General features: G+C 41.9%; 1 non-coding gene and 1 pseudogene across 1 annotated transcript; both read left to right on the top strand.

The window, feature by feature from the left end:
* The first annotated feature begins 896 nt into the window (after positions 1 to 896).
* On the top strand, positions 897 to 21,672 carry LOC112097821 (annotated as a pseudogene).
* LOC112098719 lies at positions 3,066 to 3,208 on the top strand. Its single transcript, XR_002905828.1, has one exon. It is a non-coding gene; the product is annotated as a small nucleolar RNA Z247 (small nucleolar RNA).
* Positions 21,673 to 22,525: the final 853 nt, after the last annotated feature.

The raw sequence follows: 22,525 nt of genomic DNA, 5'->3' as shown, positions 1-22,525 counted from the left end.
CAATGATGATTTTAATGATCTATTGAGTGCTTAGAAATTTCGTCATTAATTAGTTACAGTACTAGACACTTTGTCTTTATATGACATAAGTTTTATGAATTTTAGAATTCGTTTTGGCTGCAAAATCCTGTAGAATTTGTAGAGTTCTTGAATAATTTGCACGTGAAAAGGCTCTATGTAGTTTTCAATGGTATAGAAGCAATCGTGGTATGTGTATAAAAAATAACACACTATCTCTACAAAAAAGAAAAAAGTTTATAGGACAAAATAATATTTACCATAAGATAATTTTCTTTTTGTCCTTTGTATCTTTAGTACTTTTTTTGTGTTATTTTAAATTAATATCCTTAAGATTATTGTAAGGATATTTTTATAAAAGTAAAAAAAAAAGTAAGGACAGAAGTATAACATATTTAATAGCAGAGTATCTTGAGGCATTTTTTAAAATATAAAGACTGAGAGATACTTAATGCAAAATATAGAGGATAAACGAGCATCTATCCAATTTTGTTTCAATGGAGGCAAGTTTATAAAGAACTTTTAATATTGGGGTAAATTTTATAATTTATTAATTTTATTATAATTTTGTCTCCGATGAATTAACTTTCTGAATCCGCCCCTAGGACTTGATTTGATAATCATGTATTCACATTAATGTTTGTGCTATCATTTCGTGAAGAATAATTAGTAATGCTCTAATTATAATACTAGAATACCGCAAGAAGGAGCTATGGACACCAACCTTCAACTATTTTCTGAGAGGTTGAAAAGGCTATTAGCAGGTGAAGAAGGAATATTGCCGGATTCAACAAATTTAAAGCCACGTATTCTAAACATCCTATTCGAGATTATTACTATAATTTCTTTGCCGCAGAAGGCAGAACTATGAAGGTGACATGGCTTGGCTTATGTTTCAAATGATCAATGAAGATCATGTCAATAGAGAAGATTTTTTGGGCGTTCTGAAGGAGATCAATTACTTTTTCCATGAATCTGGGAGAGCCATTGAGACATTCACTACAACCAATAGTGAAAGCAGTGCTACTACTTCTAAGGAGTTTTCCAATGCTCTTATAAGAATCCAAAATAAGATCATCGATATAAGAAACCCGGTACAACGACTTCCCCCCAACCGCGAAGATGTCAATGAATCAAAGTAGGAGATTCAAACAGAAGCAAGTGATTCTTCTTCTTCTTCTTCGTATTTTTCTTGTTCAGAGTTTATTAAGAAGAGGGACATGGAGCAGTTGTTAGATGTATTGATAGAGGGACAGCCTGAGCTTTTAGTGATTGCAATTCTTGATAGCACTGGCTTCGATAAGACTGCTTTTGCTAGTGAGACTTACAATAATAATCATGCCAAGTTTATTTCGATTGTCGTGCTTGGGTTAGGCTGTCTCCAGTCTACAATTTCAACAGGATATTGGATGAAATAATGAAGTCTGGGATGCCTGCATCTGAGTTTAGTGCATTTATGGATCAAGATTATGAACTGAAGAAAACCATTTGTCGTGATTTCCTGACAAATAAGAAGTATTTCATTGTCCTGGGTGATATCCATTCTGACAAAATCTGGGATGATCTTAGAGATATACTTCCAGATTGTCAGAATGGAAGCAGGATACTCTTAACGGTTGGTAATCCTAACATCCTTATCTCGTTCCAATTGGAAAGCGGAGAGAAGATTCGGCTTGATTCAGTCCTTACTGGAGGACAATTGACTAGAATAAAGCATGAAGATTGGTTGTTTTTAATGCTGTACCATGGAAGTAAGTCGCTGGAGATACTAATGCAGGAAATGGTGTATCAACCAAGTTCACTTCTATTGTTATCAGTTTTGGAGTTACCTTTCAATTTGAAAGTCTGCTGTCTCTATATGTCTGTATTCCATGAACATTTTGTGATATCCACCAGGCAATTGTATCAGTTGTGGACTGCTCAAGGTTTTATACCACACAACTGTGAGGAAACTGCTGAGAAGTACTTTGAAGAGCTAATCAATAGAGGCTTCATTCAAGTGGAGAAGAGAAGTGCTGGAGGCACAATTAAAGCATGCTCGCTTAATAGTACTGTGTGGGATGTATTAGCAACTCTGGCTCATATGATGGAGTTTATCATGATGTGGGACCAATCGTTCAAACCATTTAATCTTTTCCCTCATAATAAAAGTCTGACCAAGTTCGTTTCTGTATATTAAGGAAGCTCATATCAGTAGCCTAGACTGTAAAGCAGAGGATAGCAGCAGCTCCAACTTACAATTAAGAGTTGATGACATGGCATGCCAGCTGGCACCTGGTGGTTATGTAATCACTTGTTCACGTGATGATTAGTTGAAGTTGTTATAGCTGGTTAGAATTAGTTTTATAATTAGTTAACTAATTGAGCTGAGCATCAAGTGTGTATATAAACAATCTCTGTATACAGTTTTACTAATTCAGTTGAATGAATAAAATCGTGTGAGCTAGAGGTTTCTAGTTCTTAAAATTTTCTTTTACTTTCTTAGCTTCCAAACATCCTTATTCTGATTTCTAACTTGGTATCAGAGCCACAATGGCATATGTGAATCTTGCCTCTTCCTTAAATTAAGTTCATAACACTGCTGCAAATTCAACAACCGTCAATTTCACTTTCAATACTCCTGTTAAGCTTGATCAACCAACTATTTGATCTGGAGATCTCAAGTTCTTGCTTCAATTCGAGGAAATAGACTTGAAAAATTCATCGATGAGTCAATCACTCCACCTCCTTCTCATACTGCTCAAAGATGTGGTGATGATCTTAGATCTGTGGAGAATCCAGAGTTTGCAACCTGGAGAGCACAAGATCAAATACTTCTCGGTTGGCTTCTTTCATCCATGAGTGAAGGTATCATCAGTCTGGTATTCAACCTTGAGACTTCATTGGAGGTATGGAAAGCTGTTGAAACTCAATTTGGATCTCAATCAAAGTATAGACTCTTACATATGAGATATTTGATGAATTCCACTAGAAAAGATGATCTTAAAATGACTGAATACTTCATTAAAATGAAATCTATTGCTGATAACATGGCTGCAGTAGGAAGTGCACTAAGCAGTGATGATTTGATTTTACATGTACTCTCTGGTCTAGGTCCTGATTATAATTCTGTTGCTACTTACATTACTGGACCAGTAGGAACTGGAAAAATGAATGTTTATGAGGCTTATGCTATGCTGTTAACTCAAGAAGCTAGAATTGATCAACAAACTCATATGCTTGCTAATATGGATGTTAAACACAACTTAGAAGCTAACTTTGCACAAAATAGAGGACCTAGGAGAGGAAACTTCTCAGGAGGAAAAGGTTTTGGTAACCTTGGATATAATTCAGGCTATAGTAATGCTGCTGGAAATTCTGGAAATAGTGGTTACAGAGGAAATGGTTTTGCTGTTGGAAGTGCTGGAAATAATAGTTACAGAGGAAATTATGGAGGAGGAGGAGGAGGAAACTGGAATAATAATAATGCTGTCAATAATGGCAAAACACTTCGAAATCCTAAATCTCAGTGGAATCCTTCTAAGCCTACCTGTCAAGTTTGCTTCAAAATAGGTCACACAGCCAATGTATACTGGAAGCTGGAAGAGTTTATTACCTCTGGAGCTTATAGACTACCTCCAAATAGGAATCCAAAATCAGCATATCTGTCAAACATGGAAGGATCATCTAATGCAAATTGGTACCTTGATAGTGGTGCCACTCATCACCTCACAAATGACATGAACAATATGCAGATTTCTGAATCATTTGCAGGTACATCTAAACTCATTATTGGTAATGGTGCTGGCTAAAATATTACACATATTGGAAAAGCTATTATGAGAATGCACAACTGCACTGATTCCACTGTGATTAAACTAAACAATATACTTTTAGTTCCACAAATAACCAAAAACCTCATAAGCATTTCCCAGCTAATCAAAGACAACAATATCATAGTTGAGTTTACTGATAAACTTTGTTTTGTGAAGGACAAGGTGAAGAATTTGATCATACTGCAGGGCAAGACTGAAAAAGGCTTGTACAGATTGCTATTAGTTTCTCCTCAGTCTTCCTTTCAAGGTCATATTGCTAGTGTTGAGTCTAATGTCTTAAATGTTCCTCTTTCAATGCTTTCAGCTGTCAATTTTAGTCATTCAAATAAAACAAATCACTGCTTGCAAAATGTAGCAGCAGAGTCTTGTATGAACTCTAAGTTTCTTCTAAGCACTTCTGTTTTACATCAGAGGCTAGGTCATCCTAACTCTAAGGTCTTAAATCATGTAATACAGTCTTGTTCCTCTTTCAAACCTATCAATGGAAATAAAGATTTTGATTCATGTGATGCTTGTAAACTGGGGAAAATGCATAGATTACACTTTCCAGCAACTGAAACAAAAACAAAACAACCTTTAGCCATTTTACATACTGATTTATGGGGACCAGCTCTAGTGGTTTCCATACAAGGTTATAAATATTATGTGAGTTTTGTGGATGATTTTACCAGATTCACTTGGATATTTCCCCTGAAAACCAAAGATAAAACTCTTCATGTGTTCAAAATTTTCAAAACTCAGGTTGAAAAACAATTAGAACAGCCCATTAAATGTCTTCAATCTGACTGGGGAGGGGAATACAGACCTTTTACCAATTATCTTCAAGAAGAGGGGATAGAATTTAGACACTCTTGTCCTTATACACATAACCAAAATGGTTTGGTAGAAAAGAAACACAGACATATTACTGAATCAGGCCTTACTCTTCTTGTACAAGCTAAATTACCTATTTTCAACGGATTTTGGGATAGGAAAAGCCAAAATCTATCTTGAACAATGAATTTATATTTTTGGGGGAGATGGGGTACCTCACTAGTTTGTTGTGTGCGGTGCGGCGTACCTAAAATTTAGGAGAGGTGAGAAGGGGAGAGGGAGTGGTAACAATAGTGAAAAGTTAAAACCAAGAGGGGTGTCCTTCAAAATGGGCTTTACGCCTGCAAAACCGTGAAATAGAGGTTAGAGGTGAAGCCGGGGTACCTTGGCGTTCACACTCCGACGCTCAAGTTAGCAAACTCAAGCTTTTATGGCTAAGAGAGCTGGCTACCCCTTTGTAAATTAGGGTTTAAGGTTGAAGAAAACCTATTTTTTGGAGTGTGAGTGTTAATGGTCAGTGAGAGACCTCCCTTAGAATGAAACCTGGGAGCCTTTATATATGGAGTACCTCAGCTGCCACGTGGCATGCCCTTTTTGGCTAACGTCCTTTTACCTTTTGGTGATTTTTGGGCCGTTATGTGCATGTTCGCAGCGTATCTCATCCTTTGGAAATGTGGCGCGCGCTGGAGAGTGGTCCAGGGTTCCTCTGCAGTAGCTGTCGGGTAGGCGGCTGAGGACCACTGTCCTTGGGACAATGTCCTTTACTTTTGGCAGAGGTAGCAGGCGGCTGTCCCCTCCTTTTGGTACGACGTTCTTGATTCCTAACTCTGAAAAAATCGAATAATATCTTTTAAAAGGTGGAGACGTTTTTCATGGCGGATACTTTCAGAGGATTCTCTTGCATTTGTTCTACCGGGTACCTCGAGTTACGTGGGGTACCTCTATTTGTGTGGGGTACCTCTATTTATGTGGGGTACCTCTAATTGTGTGGGGTACCTCTAATTGTGTAAGGTACCTATATTTGTGCGGGGTACCTCTATTTGTGCAGGATACCTCTATTTGTGCGGGGTACCTCAAATCAAGTCGGGCACCTCAGATCGTGCTGGAATCATTCCATTGGTCGACAAGTGGTGCTTTACTGCCTCTCCTATTTTTCCCTCAAACAACATCCCCCTAGTTTCTTTTTGGCGAGAAGTATTGGAGGCAAAAGAACTCATTGTATGAGTGACACATGACGATGCGGCTGGACCGGGGGTACTTTGCTTAGTTTCTTCTCTTGACTAAACTTTGTGTACTTCGAACTAAAAATCTTCTCTTTGTCTTTTCCTTTTCCCACTTTTTTTTTTTACGATGGGAACGAACAGTTGTCTTCATATGTCTCTCTCCTTTTTCTTGGGAAGTGGTAGCCGTCTGACATGCAGGTTGAATTTTGAAAATACCAATCTCACGCAAACATTCCTGAACTCCTTTCTTGGGTAGCGTGTTCTGTCAGGTTGAATAAAAAACTCCTGACGTGTGTCAATCTTCTCTCATTTATTTTGAAAATCCCCAAACGATCTCCCAAAAATTGATTATTTCCAGTAGCCTTTTTCTTTCAAAATTTCATCTCTTCTCCTAACTGCATCAACATTGCTCACAGGTAAAAATTTCTTCTTTACTCTTTTTTTTTAGCCTGGTCGTCTTCCTTAGGCTTATTCTATCTCTCCACTTCTTTTTTCTTTTATTTCCTTCTTCTTCCCGTTTTCTTTCTTCTCTTTTCTTTCTCCATTTTCTTTCTTTTTCCTTTTCTTTTTTCTTTCTTCCTTTTCTTTCTTTCTTCTTTCTCTTTCTCTCTCGGCCGACGTTCATTTGGTGCGTTTTCTGGCGTGGATCTCGGTTGCTACAGTGGCGGTTTTGGCTCAAGATCTGGTCGGTTCAAGGCGGTTTTCCAGCAGCTCACGGCGAGATCCAACCCGGTGGTGGCGCGGTAATCCTCCCCCTTCCTTGTTTATTCATTTTTTCTTACTTTCTCCCTCATCTTTCTCCTTCTCTTTCTCTTCTTTCTCCTTCTCTCCCTCCTTTTCGCGATCTTCAGCGTCGATTTTTCTTGGTGGCTGCAGCTGATGTCTATTTGGTGGCTGCAGTCGCTGTAGCCGGCGTCGGTTCAGTGGCTGCAGCTCTCCCCCCTCGCGTTGGTTTGGTTTGGTGGTTGTAGTTCCTCCGTTTTTCTTTTTTTTTTAGCTGGCGTCCTCCTTTGCATTTTTCCGGCGTCCTTCTCGCGATCACCGGCGTCGGTTCTCGGTGGTTGCAACCATGATAGCCGACACTGGTTGCTGCAGCTTCTCCGTTCTTCACTTCTTTTTTTTTTAATAAATAAAATAAACCAGCTAATTTCATTTGTGCTTGAATAAATAAAATAAATTTACAGCTTCTTCTTTCTTGCATATTCTTACTTACTATTTTTGGTTGCCTGCAGCTTCGTCTCCCCGCAATTATCAATCCTGATATGCCGATTTGGTGAATCACAGGTATCCTTCCTCGTTTCTCCTTCTTTGGCGCATTTACAGTGGCGTTATTTTGCATACTCTAAGAAAAATTTATTTCTGTTTTTTTATTTATTTTGTGGTTGGTGTTTGCATTTGGTGGTTGATGTGTGGTGGGTAGTGCTTGGTATGAATATGTTGTTGTTTGGGGAACTTGTGGCTTGTTTGATGTGTTGTTGGGGGGTTGTGGATGTGTTGCTTGGGGAACTTGTGGCTTGTTGGATGTATTGTTGGGTGTATTGTTGGAGACTTGTGGCTTGGTGGATATATTGTTGGGGGAAAGTAGATGGGCAAGAAGCATACGGGACCCGTGAGGAAGTGACGTGCAGTTGGGGCTAGGAAGGTTGACAGCCCTCCTGCGGGTTCTCCTTCCCACATCTCCATTAGCGAGGGGGATAGGTCCCCCCTAGTACCTCTAGGAGTTGTAACTCTCGTTCTGAGCTCCCTCCTCGTGTCAGCCCCCGCTTTTCCAGTAAACGACCAACCCCCCATTCTCGAAAGAAGGGAAGGTCATCTAAGCCTAAGGTTCCAGCTCGTTCCTCAGACCGACCTCCCAAATCTCCCCCTGCCACACCTTCAAAATATGGCAACCTTTTTTCCCTAGGCACTAGGAGAGCTACTTTGGAGGATTTAGAACAAATTAGAGCCAAATACAATATTTCTCCTTCTGTTCAACTTAGTGTACCCCATGTGGATGAGCGACCTGAGTGTCTGAAGTCTGATGGGATTGCTCTCCATATTAACCTCTTTGATTTAGGACTCCGCCTGCCCCTCCAACCTTTCTATATGAGAATGTTTAGCTATTTGGGGGTAACTCCTGGGCAGCTGTCCCTTCCGGGGTGGAGGACACTTATGGGCTTACATGTGTTATGGTTGGAGGTCTTGAAGCGGGACATTTCTATTCAGGAGTTTAGGGGCCTTTATCAATTCAAAAAATCTAAGGGTCCCGGTATTGCTTACTACTCCCCTTGGGGTGATCATGGCCATATTGTAGAGGGGAACCCCGCCTTAAAAAAAGGTTACCGAAATGGATGGTTTGTTGCTGAGGGTAGGTGGGGGACAGAGACTCTGGGTGAAAAGGGCAACCCCGTGGAGGTTCTCCATTCCTTCAATGTAGACTGTAAGTATCTCCCTTACTTACGGTTCTTTATCATAATTTTTCACATGAATGTCTCGCTAACCTTGGGTTCTTTATTCTCTTGCAGGTGTGACATGGGCTAAAGGATCATGCCTAGTTCAGGAAGTGGGGAGAGAGGTGAAGAAGTTTGTGGATAGGTTTCGAAGTGCACAGAGGGGTAGTGATGTGCTAGAGGAGAGCCGATTATGGAGAGCGGGTGCTGATTGATCAAAGTCCTCCACCTACTCCCGGGGGTGACTCATGTATGATTCGGGTGTCGGGGGATACCCTATTATTATCTACGGGACTGGGGTACCCCGTTATCACCGCATTCTTTATTTTACTTTCCCGCTTTTCATTTCCTATTTTTGCTTTTGTAGTACTTAGTACTGGTCCGGTTAACATAACTTTTGTGCATTGGGTGCAGTTATGGAATCGGCGGGTGACGCTTTTGATGCCTTTTTCCAAGCGGTAGTGGGCGGTGCTTCTGGATCTCAGGATTCGGCGGTACCTAAGAAAGGCTCCCGACCACCTCGAGCTCCCGGACCAAAGGGGAAATCCCAGGGTACCTCCCACAGCGGGTCGAAGGGTACCCCTCGCTCGAGGAAGAGAAAATTTGGGCTGGTTTCTGCTTTCCCCAATGAGTTACGCGAAGGTGACCTAGACCCAGCTTCCAACAAGGAGGTTTCGCACTTGGCTGGCTGTTTTTACTACTCTGCTGAAAATGTTACCTCAAGGTTGCTGAAGAGACTGACAAGATGAGTTTGAGCCAGCGCTATGGTCAAGCACTTAGGGCTACCCAAGAGGTAGGCTTTCCTAGGGTACCCCGGGTGCACCATTCATTTTTTTTTACTTATTTAATCCTATTTCTATACACATATATTTAACATGTCTTTTATGACCCGCAGGCATCCTTTCGCCTCAGCCACTGCCTTCAAGACCTCGACTCCCTTGTTGCTGCCCAGTCAGAAGTCGACAAGTTAAGGGGTGAGCTCCAAAGTCGCCAGTCTCGCGAGGACGAGCTTGCTCGAGAAGTCAAGACTTTGCAGGAATGCATTACTGGCCTTTCTGAGGAGAAAGCTCGAGTGGAGAAGGATTGTGACGAGTTGAGGGCCACAAACGAAGATCTGTTATCCCGATAAAAGACGATGGCGGAGGATGCGTTCTCACTTATCATGACGGAGGTGTGGAGCGTGGATCCGGAATTAGAGGTACCCCGCGTGTAGATATTTGTCAACAAGGCCACGATTCTGAAGACGATTGCAGAGAGGAAGAAGTCTTCCCATGCACGGTCGGGTACCCCTTCCGGGTCGCCTAGGGTACCCCGCGTGCTTCAGTCGTTGCCTGCCTCAGATGCCCCTACTTCGGTTGCTCATATTCCGGGAACCTCAGAGTCCTCTGCTGATCACCCTCTGAAGACGGAAGGCGGGGATGGTGTTCCACCCTCGGTGTAGCCGCTTCATAGTGCCCTTATCTTTTTGGATCTATCCATATTTTGCTATTTGGAACTTGTTTCTTTCTTTTTGGTTTTTTGGGATATTTTGTATTATTGAGACTTCTCTTTTATTATGATACCATGCCACCAAGTCCTCTTGCACTTTGCATTCTTGTTATTCTGCAAATGAATGCTTGGCTAAATTGTTATCTTGTAAATCTCTAGGGTACCTCTCATTTTTTTTTTGAAATGGGGTACCCTTGGTACCTTAACAAATATTCGACATCAGGTAGATTCCCCACAAATTTGGTGCATGTCCTTCTCGGAAACTATGGCGGATTCCCCACAAATAGGTAATCAAAATATCATTGCGACATCTCGATCAAACGTTGAAAGCGCAATTGGTCCAACCAATCACTTTTTTATTCTTTCAAAGTTCTCTCTGAATTTTTTTGAATAGCTTACCCCCTACTTTGCTCAAGTAAGGGGACGGAGGTGTGGGTGTACTCATACCTAAGCTGAATCTCGTGGCGCTAGGGTATGCCGGTTTTACTCCACCCTCAGGTCCTTTTTGACCCTCCCTCTCTTTGTTTAGGTAGCTTTCTCACGCTTTCGCAGAAAGGCTACCCCTGGGCTGTTCACTCCGTTGCCCATCTTGGCTTCGTATAGATCGTCACGATCTAGGCATATCAGGTACCCCGGCTGGTCCTGTGATAGGTTAGTCATAATTGACAAGCGTATGGCGAGAATTGCATATAACCAGATGCAAGGGTATATTAATGGCGATAAATGAATATAATCCGCATTTTAAGATCGAAGTGATGAAAAATAAAGAAAGAACCCACATCATATTTGTTGAGAAAGAAAATGCATTTATAGATAACGAAAGCATTGATCAATACATGACTTAGCTTTGTTACCCTGAGGAGAATGAGAGACTGCAATACCTCCTATCCTTTTCATTTGAAAATTAAAGAAACTCTAAAGTTGCAACGGACCAACATAGGGCATTTTGGGGTACCCTATTTGGCCTACCACATAAAAACATTAAAGAAAGCAAATAACAGCAAAAGACTAAAGGTTAAGACACTGTCCTTTAGTAGTATTTCCATAGCATTGTAGCGTTCCAGGGGCGCCTCACAATTGTGCCATCCATGTGGAGTAGCCTGTATGCACCTGTCCCAACGGGTTTGTAGACGCGGTAAGGTCCTTCCCAATTTGCCCCAAAAGTGCCTTCGCAGGGTACCCTAGTGTTCTGAGTTACCCTTCTTAAGATCAAGTCTCATTTCTTGAAGGATCGAGGGCGTACCCTTTTTTCATATAGACCTGAAATGCGATACTGATATATGGCTGTCCTCAATTCTGCTCCATCCCTTTTTTCGGCCACCAAATCAAGGTCGGAAGCAATCAAGGAGGTGTTTTCAGCCTCATCAAAGTATTCAACCTTGTGAGAGGGTACCCCGATCTCCGCTGGAATCACTGCGTCAACATCGAATGCGAGGGAAAAAGGGGTCTCCCAGGTGGAGGTGTTTTGAGTAGTCCTGTAGGCCTACAGAACCCTAGGTAGCTCGTCTACCAATGCTCTCTTTCTTTCTTCTAACTTCTTCTTCAGGATACCTTTGATAATCTTGTTAACGGCTTCAACTTGCCCATTAGATTGGGGATGGACAGGTGTAGCAAATCGGTTGGCTATCCCAAGCTCCGAACAAAAACTTCAAAATTTTTCATTATCGAATTGCTTGCCGTTATCGCTAATAATTACATAGGGGATCCCAAATCTGCAAATGAGATTCTTCCAAATGAATTCCGTGATTTTCTTTTCTGTGATGCTTGTTAGTGGCTCTGCTTCCACCCACTTTGTGAAATAATTTACCGCCACGATTGCATGTTTTGCTTACCCCTTCTCGGTAGGTAACAGGCCAATGAGGTCCACTCCTCATATAGCGAAGGGCCAAGGGGAATATATAACTGTTAACTTCTCTGAGGGTAGGTGGGGTACCCTAGCGAACCTTTGGCATTTGTCACAGCTTCGTACCATATTCTTGGCATCTTCCCGCATGGTAGGCCAGTAGTACCCCTGACGGAGAGCTTTTTGCGCCAGTGATTGTGCTCCATAGTGATTGCCACAAATCCCCTCATGTATTTCCCTCATGACATACTCGGCCTTGTCACTTCCCAAGCATTTAAGGTAAGGAAGAGTGAACCCTCTTCTGTATAGGGTATCCTGGATCAGGCAGTACTGCGTGGCTTTATACTTTAGTCTTCTTACTTCACTTTTATCTGAGGGGAGGTCTCTGTCCTTGAGGTACCTTATGATATGCTCCATCCAAAGTACCTCGTTGGACTGTGATCCTACTTCCAATGGCTCTAGGAGACCAACGCTGGGTGCGGGTATGTGTTCTGTCATGATGGGGCCAGATGATTGAGTTATACCAAGATATGCCATTTTTGCCAGGGTGTCGGCTTCGTTGTTTTCCAGTCAGGGTACCTTTTTCACCTTAACCTCGCAAAATTGGGACATCAATTCTCTAGTTTTTCCGAGGTACCCCTTCATGTTTTCCTCTTTCGCTTGATATTGCGCGGTAATTTGGCTTACCACCAACTGGGAATCGCTCTTGACGTGTACCCTCTTTGCTCCCAAAGCCTTCGACATCCTCAACCCTGCTAAGATGGCCTCGTATTCAGCTTCGTTGTTTGAAGCCTTGAATCCAAATTTCAAAGCGTAGCATATTTTCACCTTGTTCGGGTCGATTATAATAACTCCCACACCACTTCCGTGTGAGTTAGAGGAACCATCTACTTATATTTCCCAGACCTGGCCCCCTTCGTCGGTGGATGAGGTATCTGACAGGTACCTCAGATCACCTTCACCACTCGAGTCAATGGCAAATTCCGCAATGAAATCAGTGATGGCTTGGGCTTTAATCGCCGAACGAGGCTTGAAGATGATGTCAAACTCACTTAATTCGAGGGAACATCGGAGAAGCCTTCCGGACATGTCTAACTTCTGGAGGATTTTCTGGAGGGGAAGGTTGGTGATGACTGCAATGGTGTGAGCTTGAAAATATGGTCTGAGCTTCCGTGCGGAGACAACCAATGCTAAAATGATCTTTTCAGAGGTGGGGTGCCTCTTTTCGACATCAACCATAGCCTTACTAGTATAGTAAATAGGTCGTTGTACCCCATTATCATCCTCTCGGAGTAACATAAAGCTGGTGGCATGCTCGGATACGGCGAGATACAACAGAAGCACCTCTCTCGGCTCAGGTTTGGCAAGTAGTGGAGCATTCACGAGGTACCCCTTCAGTTCTTGGAAAGCTTCTTCGCAATCGGGTGTCCATTGGAGCTTCTTACCGGCCTTCAAAGCTCTGAAAAAGGGCTTACACCGGTCTGTAGCCTTGGAGATAAAGCGGCTCAGGGCAGCTATCCGGCCCGCCAAGCTTTGAACCTCCTTGATGGTGCGTGGCGATTTCATGTCAAGAACCGCGCGAATTTTATTGGGGTTGGCTTCAATCCCCTGTTGTTGTACCATGAATCCGAGAAACTTTCCCGAGGTAACCCCGAACGCACATTTTTCAGGGTTGAGCCGCATCTGGTGTCTTTTCAAAACGGTAAAGGTATCTCTAAAGTGCCCCAGGTGTTCCCCTGCATGCACCGATTTGGTGATCATGTCGTTTATGTATACCTCCATGGTGCGCTCGATTTGTTCCTTGAAAATTTTGTTCCTTGAAAATTTTGTTCACTAGCCGCTGATAGGTAGCCCCGACATTCTTCAAACCAAACTGCATAACCTTCTAGCAGTATAACCCACGGTTGGTGATGAAGGTCGTTTTCTCTTGATCGGGTTCATACATTAGAATTTGGTTGTAACCGGAGAAGGCATCTATAAAACTAAGCATCTCATGCCCTGCTGTTACATCAACCAGCTGGTCCACCCAGGGAAGCGGGAAGCTATCCTTAGGGCAAGACTTGTTCAAATTGGTGAAGTCCACATACATACGCCACTTTCCGCTTGATTTCCTAACTAGAACGATGTTGGATACCCAATCGGGGTACACTGCTTCTCGGATAAATCTTGCTGCTAATAGGTGGGTTGGCTGCCACTTGGGTACCCCTTCATTTGCGGATCAGAAGCTATTTGGTAAGTGACTTTGGAGGCCACGGAGTAACATCCACGAGTCGATTGCTGGTCCCCTTTAATAGTGATAACTTCTTGGGCGGCCGGGACTTTCATGGCGAGGTAGTGCATGGATACCACCGCTTTAGTTGCTACTAAGGACGACCTACCCAATATAATATTGTAGGCACCCGGGTGATCTACAATAAGAAAATCAATTATGTGAACAACACGGTGAGGTACCTTACCAAGTGCAATGGGCAGCGTAATAATGCCCTTTGGTATAACTATATCTCCAGCGAACCCAATAAGAGGCGTAACATAAGAAGTGATCTTTGGCGACTCAATCAATAGTTGATTCAAGGCGCTTTTGAAAATGATGTCAACGGAGCTGCCGGTATCTACAGGAGTTCTTGCTACCTTACCGGTGGCAACCTTCAACGTAATTACTAAGACATCGTCATGGGGGTACGAGATACCCTCTGCATCTTTTTCTGTAAAAAGGATAGGTGGGAGATAGTGGGGTACCTTCGGTGTACCCATTCATTAAGGTTGACTTCTCCGCCAATATTGGTGGTTATCAACAACGATCTACCATAGCCTTTGATAGCTCTTCTAGATTGGCCCGCTAAAGTCGGTCCGCCCATGATCATCTTGTTCAGGACTACCATTAGTTACCCGCTTGCCCTTATCCTGCTCCGCGGATTTTCGAGCTTCTCTCATGCCAGCGACAAATTCTTTGAGGTACTCGCTAAGAATCAAAGATTCAATTTCCTCTCGCAAGGTAAAACACTCGGTTGTGCTGTGGCCGAAATCCTCATGGAACTCACAATACTTCAGGCTACGCTTCATGTTGGGGTACTTCTTCATTGGCTTAAGAGGACGAAGGAGGTCGCTTTCCCGAATATGGTAGAAGATCTGCTTTGGGGATCGATTCAGTGGATGGTAAGATTCGTACCGAGGCCTCGGTGGTGGCTCTCGCTGATCCGGCGGTGGCGATCTTGGAGGTTGGGGTACCCTGTGAGTTATACCCTCGTCCCCACGGGGCAGCCCGTGGAGGGCTCCTTGCTCGGGGTACCCGCGGTATTGGGGCCTCCATCCTCTTGGGCTTCTCATTGTTCTTTGTAACATCGGCCTTATCTTCTTGGCGCTTCAATTGGCATTTCTCGTCCATCTCCACCTGCTGCAACGCTCGGGAACGGGCTTCCTCATATGAAAGTGGCGCTTCTTTTGAAAAGAACGCCATAACTTGCCCAACCGTAAATTTTTCTCAAAATAGGTCAATGTGTATTGGTTTCCAAATGCTCCGGTTCGCAGCACCTCTTGGTGGAAACGACTCACATACTTCGCCAAAGGCTCGGCTTCCCCTTGCTTGATAAAAGTAAGTTTGGAGGCTACCCTATCTTGAGTGGAAGCGTAGGAAAACTCTTTAGTAAATTCGGATAACAATTGGTGTAGGGAAGATATGCTACCTACTTTCAAAAAGCGAAGCCATGACTTTGCGGGGCCCGTGAGTGTGTGTGTAAACATTCTACACATGGCGCTCTCATCTACACCCTTGATAAGCATTTGGTCGTGGTATAGCTCAGCATGCTCCGAGAGATCAGTGGTACCCAGGGATGACAATTGTACCCGCAAACCCGCCCAAACCCACCCGCCAAAACCCACCCGTTGCGGGTAATTTTACCCGTTGCGGACGGGTTTAGTATTATAAATTAAAACCCGCACATGGATGCGGGTGGGTTTGGTATTAACCTTATATCCGGTGGATACCCGCATGGATATCCGCCGAACCCGCAATATTTTTTCCAAATATTTTTAATTTAATTTAAATCTAAAAATGTATAAAGAAAATAATGTCATTAATCAAATTACCAAATAGCCAAAGGCTCAAAGTTGTGTATGTGTGTATGTGGCCCATCTCCTATTCTAAAGTCATAACCTAAAGAAAACTAAAGGCATTTCCCTTCGAATTAGTATTTGAAATTATTAATCTTAATTATTATTACAGGCATTGTGTTGGATGGGTGCTTATGGTGGTGAATGAAATGAATATCTTCTCTTGGAGCTTGTTTTAAATGATAATATGAAATATAATTATTATTTTTAGATACTAGTTTGTGTTTTTTAAATAGATTTGTGTAATTTATACTTAAATTTAAGAATTTGTGTTGAATTGATACGGAAATTTTAATTTTTCATTTACATTGTTTAAATATAAAATTGAGTATGTTATATAAAATTTGAAGTTATTATTATAAATTTATATATTAAACATTTGTGATTTTAAATATGGAAACCCGTAAAAAATCTACCGGATACCATTACGGGTTTGGTAATTGTTAAAACCCGCTGCGGGTGGGTTTTTTAAAAAAAATTAAACCCGCTGCGGGTTGCGGGTGGGTTTGGTAATTTAAATTTTATGCGGGTTTGGGTTTGGTAATGGCAAACCCGCTGCGGGCGGTGCCCATTGCCATCCCCAGTGGTACCCGAGTATTGGGGTATCTGAGGCATGGCGAACGCCTCGGGGAGAGCAGCCTTTCGAATCTCCATAGTGAATGGTGATTGGTAGGTCATTGGCGTTGGAGCAGCTGTGATGTTTTGCTTCTCGGAGAGGAGCTTCACTTGGGCTTCTAGGTTCTCCATTTTTTTCACAAGTTTGAGGGGTACCCCCGGGGTACCCAATGATGTCGCTCTCATTTGAGAAGCCCTTTTGGCATTTAACTTCTCACGGAGATCCTCGTGGGTACGCTTTGCATGCCTTGTACCCTGGCTGCTGCGGGAATTGCAAGAGGCGGTGGAACACTCGTCGCGAGAGCCCACGGTTTGAAACTTAGAACGGGTACCCAATGGCCTATGCTTTGGTTTGCTGGCCTCGGGTACCTCTTTTCTGACCATAGCTTGGTCACCCGCTTGAGGTGGTGGAGCATCTAGCGTCACTGGTGGAAGTGAACTTTCGGGTGCCCGAGATCCAACCGCCCTAAGTATTGCGTGGGCAAGATCCTCAAAACGCTTATGAAAAATAGGTTCCTCATCTTGGCGAACACCCGTCGATTGTATGATACCCTTGCCCTTGCTGATGCGGGCTACCCTTCTTGCGAGATCACTACCTTCACTGTTGTTGTCATCTCTCATCCTCGTAGGATCCCCCATTAAACCTTTGGGAGGTACGTCGGGTGCCATGTACTGGCGTACACACAACAACGAGTTGGTAACTGCGGATGAGGCTTTTTGTGCGACTCCCCACAGATGGCGCCAATTAATTTCAATGGATTTTGGGGTAGGAAAAGCCAAAATCTATCTTGAACAATGAATTTATATTTTTGGGGGAGATGGGGTACCTCACTGGTTTGTTGTGTGCGGTACGGTATACCTGAAATTTAGGAGAGGTGAGAAGGGGAGAGGGAGTGGTAATAATGGTGAAAGGTCAAAACAAAGAGGGGTGTCCTTCACAATGGGCTTCACGCCTGTAAAATCGTGAAATAGAGGTTAGAGGTGAAGCTGGAGTACCCCGGCGTTCACACTCCAACGCTCAAGTTAGCAAACTCAAGCTTTTATGGCCAAGAGAGCTGGCTAGCCTTCTGTAAATTAGGGTTTAAGGTTGAAGAAAACCTATTTTTTTGAGTGTGAGTATTAATGGTCAGTGAGAGACCTCCCTTAGAATGAAACATGGGCGCCTTTATATATGGAGTACCTCAGCTGCCACGTGGCGTACCTTTTTTGGCTAACGTCCTTTTACCTTTTGGTGATTTTTGGGCCGTTATGTGCATGTTCGCAGCGTATCTCATCCTTTGGAAATGTGGTGCGTGCTGGAGAGTAGTCCAGGGTACCTCTACAGTAGCTGTCGGGTAGGCGGCTGAGGACCACTATCCTTGCGACAGTGTCCTTTACTTTTGGCAGAGGTAGCAGGCGGCTATCCCCTCCTTTTGGTACGACGTTCTTGATTCCTAATTCTAGCAAAATTGAATAATATCTTTTAAGAGGTGGAGACGTTTCTCATGGCGGATATTTTCGGAGGATTCTCTTGCATTTGTTCTACCGGGTACCTCGAGTTACGTGGGGTACCTCTATTTGTGTGGGGTACCTCTATTTGTGTGGGGTACCTCTAATTGTGCGGGGTACCTCTATTTGTGCGGGGTACCTCAAATCAAGCCGGGCACCTCAGATCGTGCTGGAATCATTCCATTGGTCGTCACGTGGCGCTTTACTGTCTCTCATATTTTTCCTTCAAACATTACCTATCAAATTCTGGTGGGATTCTTTTCATGCAGCAACCTATCTCATTAATAGATTAGGAACACCTATCATATCAATGAAAACTCCATATGAATCAATTTTTCATCACAAACCAGACTATAACTTTCTAAGAACTTTTGGATGTTCTTGCTTTCCATTTCTTAGAGAATACAATAATCATAAATTCCATTTCCATACTTCAAAGTGTGTTTTATTAGGATACAACCCCTTACATAAGGGTTATAAGTGTCTGCATTCATCAGGCAAGATTTATATTGGCAGTCATGTATTGTTTGATGAAACCACTTTTCCTTACACTTCAGATCCTAATTTTTCTTCCACTTCTAAACACACTTCCTCTGATTTTCAATATAATCTGTTTAAAAAATTTACCCTGTCAGTTCCTAATAGCAATCCGAATAGTCTTGAAGCTGCTGCAGCAGATCAAGATGATATCTTCCCTGTCAATCATTTTTTACCATCAAATAAACCTCCTTGTCAGTCACCTACAAATCAGACTTTCACATCTTTGTCTTCACCTACATCACAGTCACCAGCACCACAAATACCATGTACAACATATACATTTAAGCCTAAACCTTCAATTTCCACCCATCATATGACAACCAGAGCTAAGGCTGGAATTTTTAAACCAAAGGTCTTTCTGACTACTCACAACAGCTTAGAACCATCCACTGTTCTTAAGGCATTATCAGATCCAAAATGGAAAGCAGCAATGCAAACTGAATATGATGCACTTATTCACAACAACACTTGGACTCTTGTGCCAATGTCTTCTACCTACAAGCTAGTAGGCTGTAAGTGGGTATTCAGAACAAAGTATAACACAGATGGAACTGTTAGCAAGTATAAGGCCAGATTAGTTGCAAAGGGATTTCACCAAACAGTAGGGGTAGATTATTCAGAAACTTTTAGTCCAGTGGTGAAATCTTCAACAGTAAGAGTAATGCTCAGCTTGGCAGTTATGAAAGGGTGGAAGGTCAGATAAATCGATGTCAATAATGCATTCCTCAATGGAGATCTTTCTGAGGATGTATATATGACACAACCAGAAGGCTTTGTAACTAGGGAAGGGTATATCTGCAAACTCAATAAAGCTCTCTATGGTCCAAAACAAGCTCCACGAGCTTGGTATGAAAAATTGAAGAGTTGTCTTACAACTTGGCAATTTCTTAATTCAAGAGCTGATACATCTTTATTCATTAGACATGATACAAGGGGCTTAATCATAGTATTGATTTATGTGGATGATATCCTAGTCACTGGACCAGATTATGCTCTACTAGAGGATTTTATTGTTAAACTCAGTCAGGCCTTTGCCTTGAAAGACCTGGGGTTAGTTGCTTACTTCATAGGTGTTGAAGTCAGTTACTTAGATGAAGGAATGCATCTATCTCAAACAAAATATATTAAAGACTTGCTGAGTAAAGTATCTATGGAGAATTGCAAAGGGTCTGATACTCCATTTAGTACTGGTTTGAAGCTAGAAAGAAATGTCAGGGGTCCATTGGGTCAGGAATTCGAAAATCCAACACTCTATAGAAGTATTGTTGGAGGACTACAGTATCTAATTCTCACCAGGCCTGATATAGCTTATTCAGTTCATAAGCTCATTCAGTACCTTAGTTCTCCTACTATACAACACCGGTTAGCCTGCAAAAAAGTTCTTTGATATCTCCAGTCAACTATCACTTATGGTCTCTATCTTGGAAAGGATGCAACTCTGGAAATTGGGTTAACAGGCTATTCAGATGCAGACTGGGCTGGTGATCTTAACGATAGAAAATCAATTGGAGCCTATTGTATATACCTAGATAACAATTTGATTTCGTGGTCTTCTAAAAAGCAAGCTATTGTAGCAAAGTCAAGCACAGAAAGTGAATATAGAGCCCTGTCAGCAGCAAGCTCAGAAATTTCTTGGTTGCAGTCTTTATTTTCAGAACTTAATATTGCTAAACTACCTACTCCAGTTCTTTGGTGTGATAACCAAAGTGCAGGGGAGCTAGCTCGCAACCCTGTATTTCACTCAAAATCTAAGCACATAGAGTTGGATGTTCATTATGTTAGAGATAAAGTGCTTGGAAAAGAATTGGAGATCAGATACATACCCACTGAAGAACAAGTAGATGATGTTCTTACTAAGCCCTTATCTTTTTCTAAATTTAGTTTCTTTAGATCCAAGCTCAATGTCGTCAGTAGACCTTTGAGCTTGAGAGGGGATATTAAGGAAGCTCACATCAGTAGCCTAGACTGTAAAGCAGAGGATAGCAGCAACTCCAGCTTACAATTAAGAGTTGATGACATGGCATACCAGTTGGCACCTGGTGGTTATGTAATCACTTGTTCATGTGATGATTAGTTGAAATTGTTATAGCTGGTTAGAATTAGTTTTATAATTAGTTAACTAATTGAGCTGAGCATCAGGTGTGTATATAAACAATCTCTGTATACAGTTTTACTAATTCAGTTGAATGAATAAAATCGTGTGAGCTAGAGGTTTCTAGTTCTTAAAATTTTCTTTTACTTTCTTAGCTTCCAAACATCCTTGTTCTGATTTCTAACTCTGTAGAGCCTCCTGACATGTACTACAATTCATTACTCACAACCTTCGTAAACACCCATCTTGCCCTCTTAGATTGTAAGATGATTTGTAAAAATTTCAAATTCTTGAGGGTATTGAGCTAGGGTCATCTAGTTCTCGACCAATATCCATCTGCAATAGAAAATTTATTCTATTTAAAGTATTTGAAGCTGAATATCCCTTCCCTGAAAAGCTTGCCTTCGTCGTTATTCACCCTTTGAAACCTTTATACACTAGATATGCCATCTAGCTACATAGATCATACACCTCAGGAAATTTGGAAGATGGATAAACTCATGCATCTAAATTTTGGCTGCATCACTTTGCCTGCACATCCTGGAAAGTATTGCAACTCCCTGAAAAGTCTCAGTTACATCTCAGCCTTAAGTTCTAGTAGCTGTACACCAGATATATTGGCTAGGCTTCCTAATGTTCGAACTCTTAGAATATACGGAGATTTGAGTTATTATCAATCTGGGTCGTCCAAGAGCCTATGCAAGCTACTCAAACTTAAATGCTTGAAGATGGTGAATGAAAGCAAGATGCGCCAGCTCTCCCAAATAGTCCTGGCCGAATACCAGTTTCCTTCAAGTTTGACCCAACTGAGCTTTTCAAATACGGAGCTAAAGAAGGATCCCATGCCAACACTGGAAAAGCTTCCTCACCTTCAAGTGCTGAAACTGAAGCAGAAATCATATTATGGAAGAGAGCTGGCTTGTCTCGGAGTTAGTAGTTTTCCACAGCTCAAGATTTTGCACCTGAAATCAATGTTTTGGCTGGAGGAGTGGATAATGGGAGGAGGAGCCATGCCAAAACTTGAAAACTTAGTATCAATCCTTGTGCTTACTTGAAAAAGCTTCCTGAAGAGCTATGGCGGATAAAGAGCTTATGCAAATTGGAGTTATATTGGCCTCATCCGGAGTTGAGAAAAAGGCTGCGCGCTTTTGAGGATATGGAGAGGCGTTATGAAATCCAGAAATTTCCTTACGGTATCTGATGGATTGAGTAGGGTGAGGTTTTACTCTTACATGATAGTTACAAATTTGGTGTGATGTTTTCCACTTGCGCAGTAGATTTAGCAATGTATATTTATAGCAAAACTTTCAAGGGGTTATAAAAATTCCTGTCTAATTGTTGGTTGCTTCTAATATCAAAATTAAGTCTCAACATAGACTCAACTGGAATAGCAAAATAGAGGAGGCTATATAGCCACACATTGCAGCAGAGAAACGAAAAAAACTTCCCTCTATATTCTAACTGTAAATTGCAGATTTTCATTTATGCTTCTTAATTATTTCCTTCTGTGTAGGTAAAATTAGAGGGGCAAACATCATTACTGCTATTAAATTTCAAATGTGATTCAGCATCGATCCATTATGTTCTCTTCATGTTGGCTGGGGACATTATTTTGAACCGGATTTGACACTAGTGATACCAAGATTAGATTGTTGTATATAGACTTTGATAAGGTCTTCATTTTTAGTTTAAGTTAATTTTGTTCATGCATGTATGGTTCGGCTATCATTGGACTGTGTCAAAATTTCAACATCTGATACGCTAATAATATATAGTTTGTTGCATTTGGAAATTATAAGCTTTGAAGGTTTAGAAACATTCGTTTCCTGTTCAGCTTCGTTGATTGAAACAATTTCTTCTTTGCTGTCACATTCGAGAATGGATTGCTGCTCCAATTTATGAAGTTTGTGTGCCAAATTCTTCGAAAAGAGGTTTCACAATTCCAACTTACGAAGTTTGCTCCAATTATAATATGATGATTGATTTAAAGGAAAAATAAGTAAAAGTTCAACCGTATATTATTATAAATACACTCAGGCTGGTGGCAAAGGCTA

This window comes from Citrus clementina, unplaced genomic scaffold (genome assembly GCF_000493195.1).
Source record: "Citrus clementina cultivar Clemenules unplaced genomic scaffold, Citrus_clementina_v1.0 scaffold_5, whole genome shotgun sequence".
Classification (NCBI taxonomy): Eukaryota; Viridiplantae; Streptophyta; class Magnoliopsida; order Sapindales; family Rutaceae; genus Citrus; species Citrus x clementina.
The sequence above is the reverse complement of the archived record's forward strand: the minus strand, read 5'-3'. Positions and strand labels throughout refer to the sequence as shown.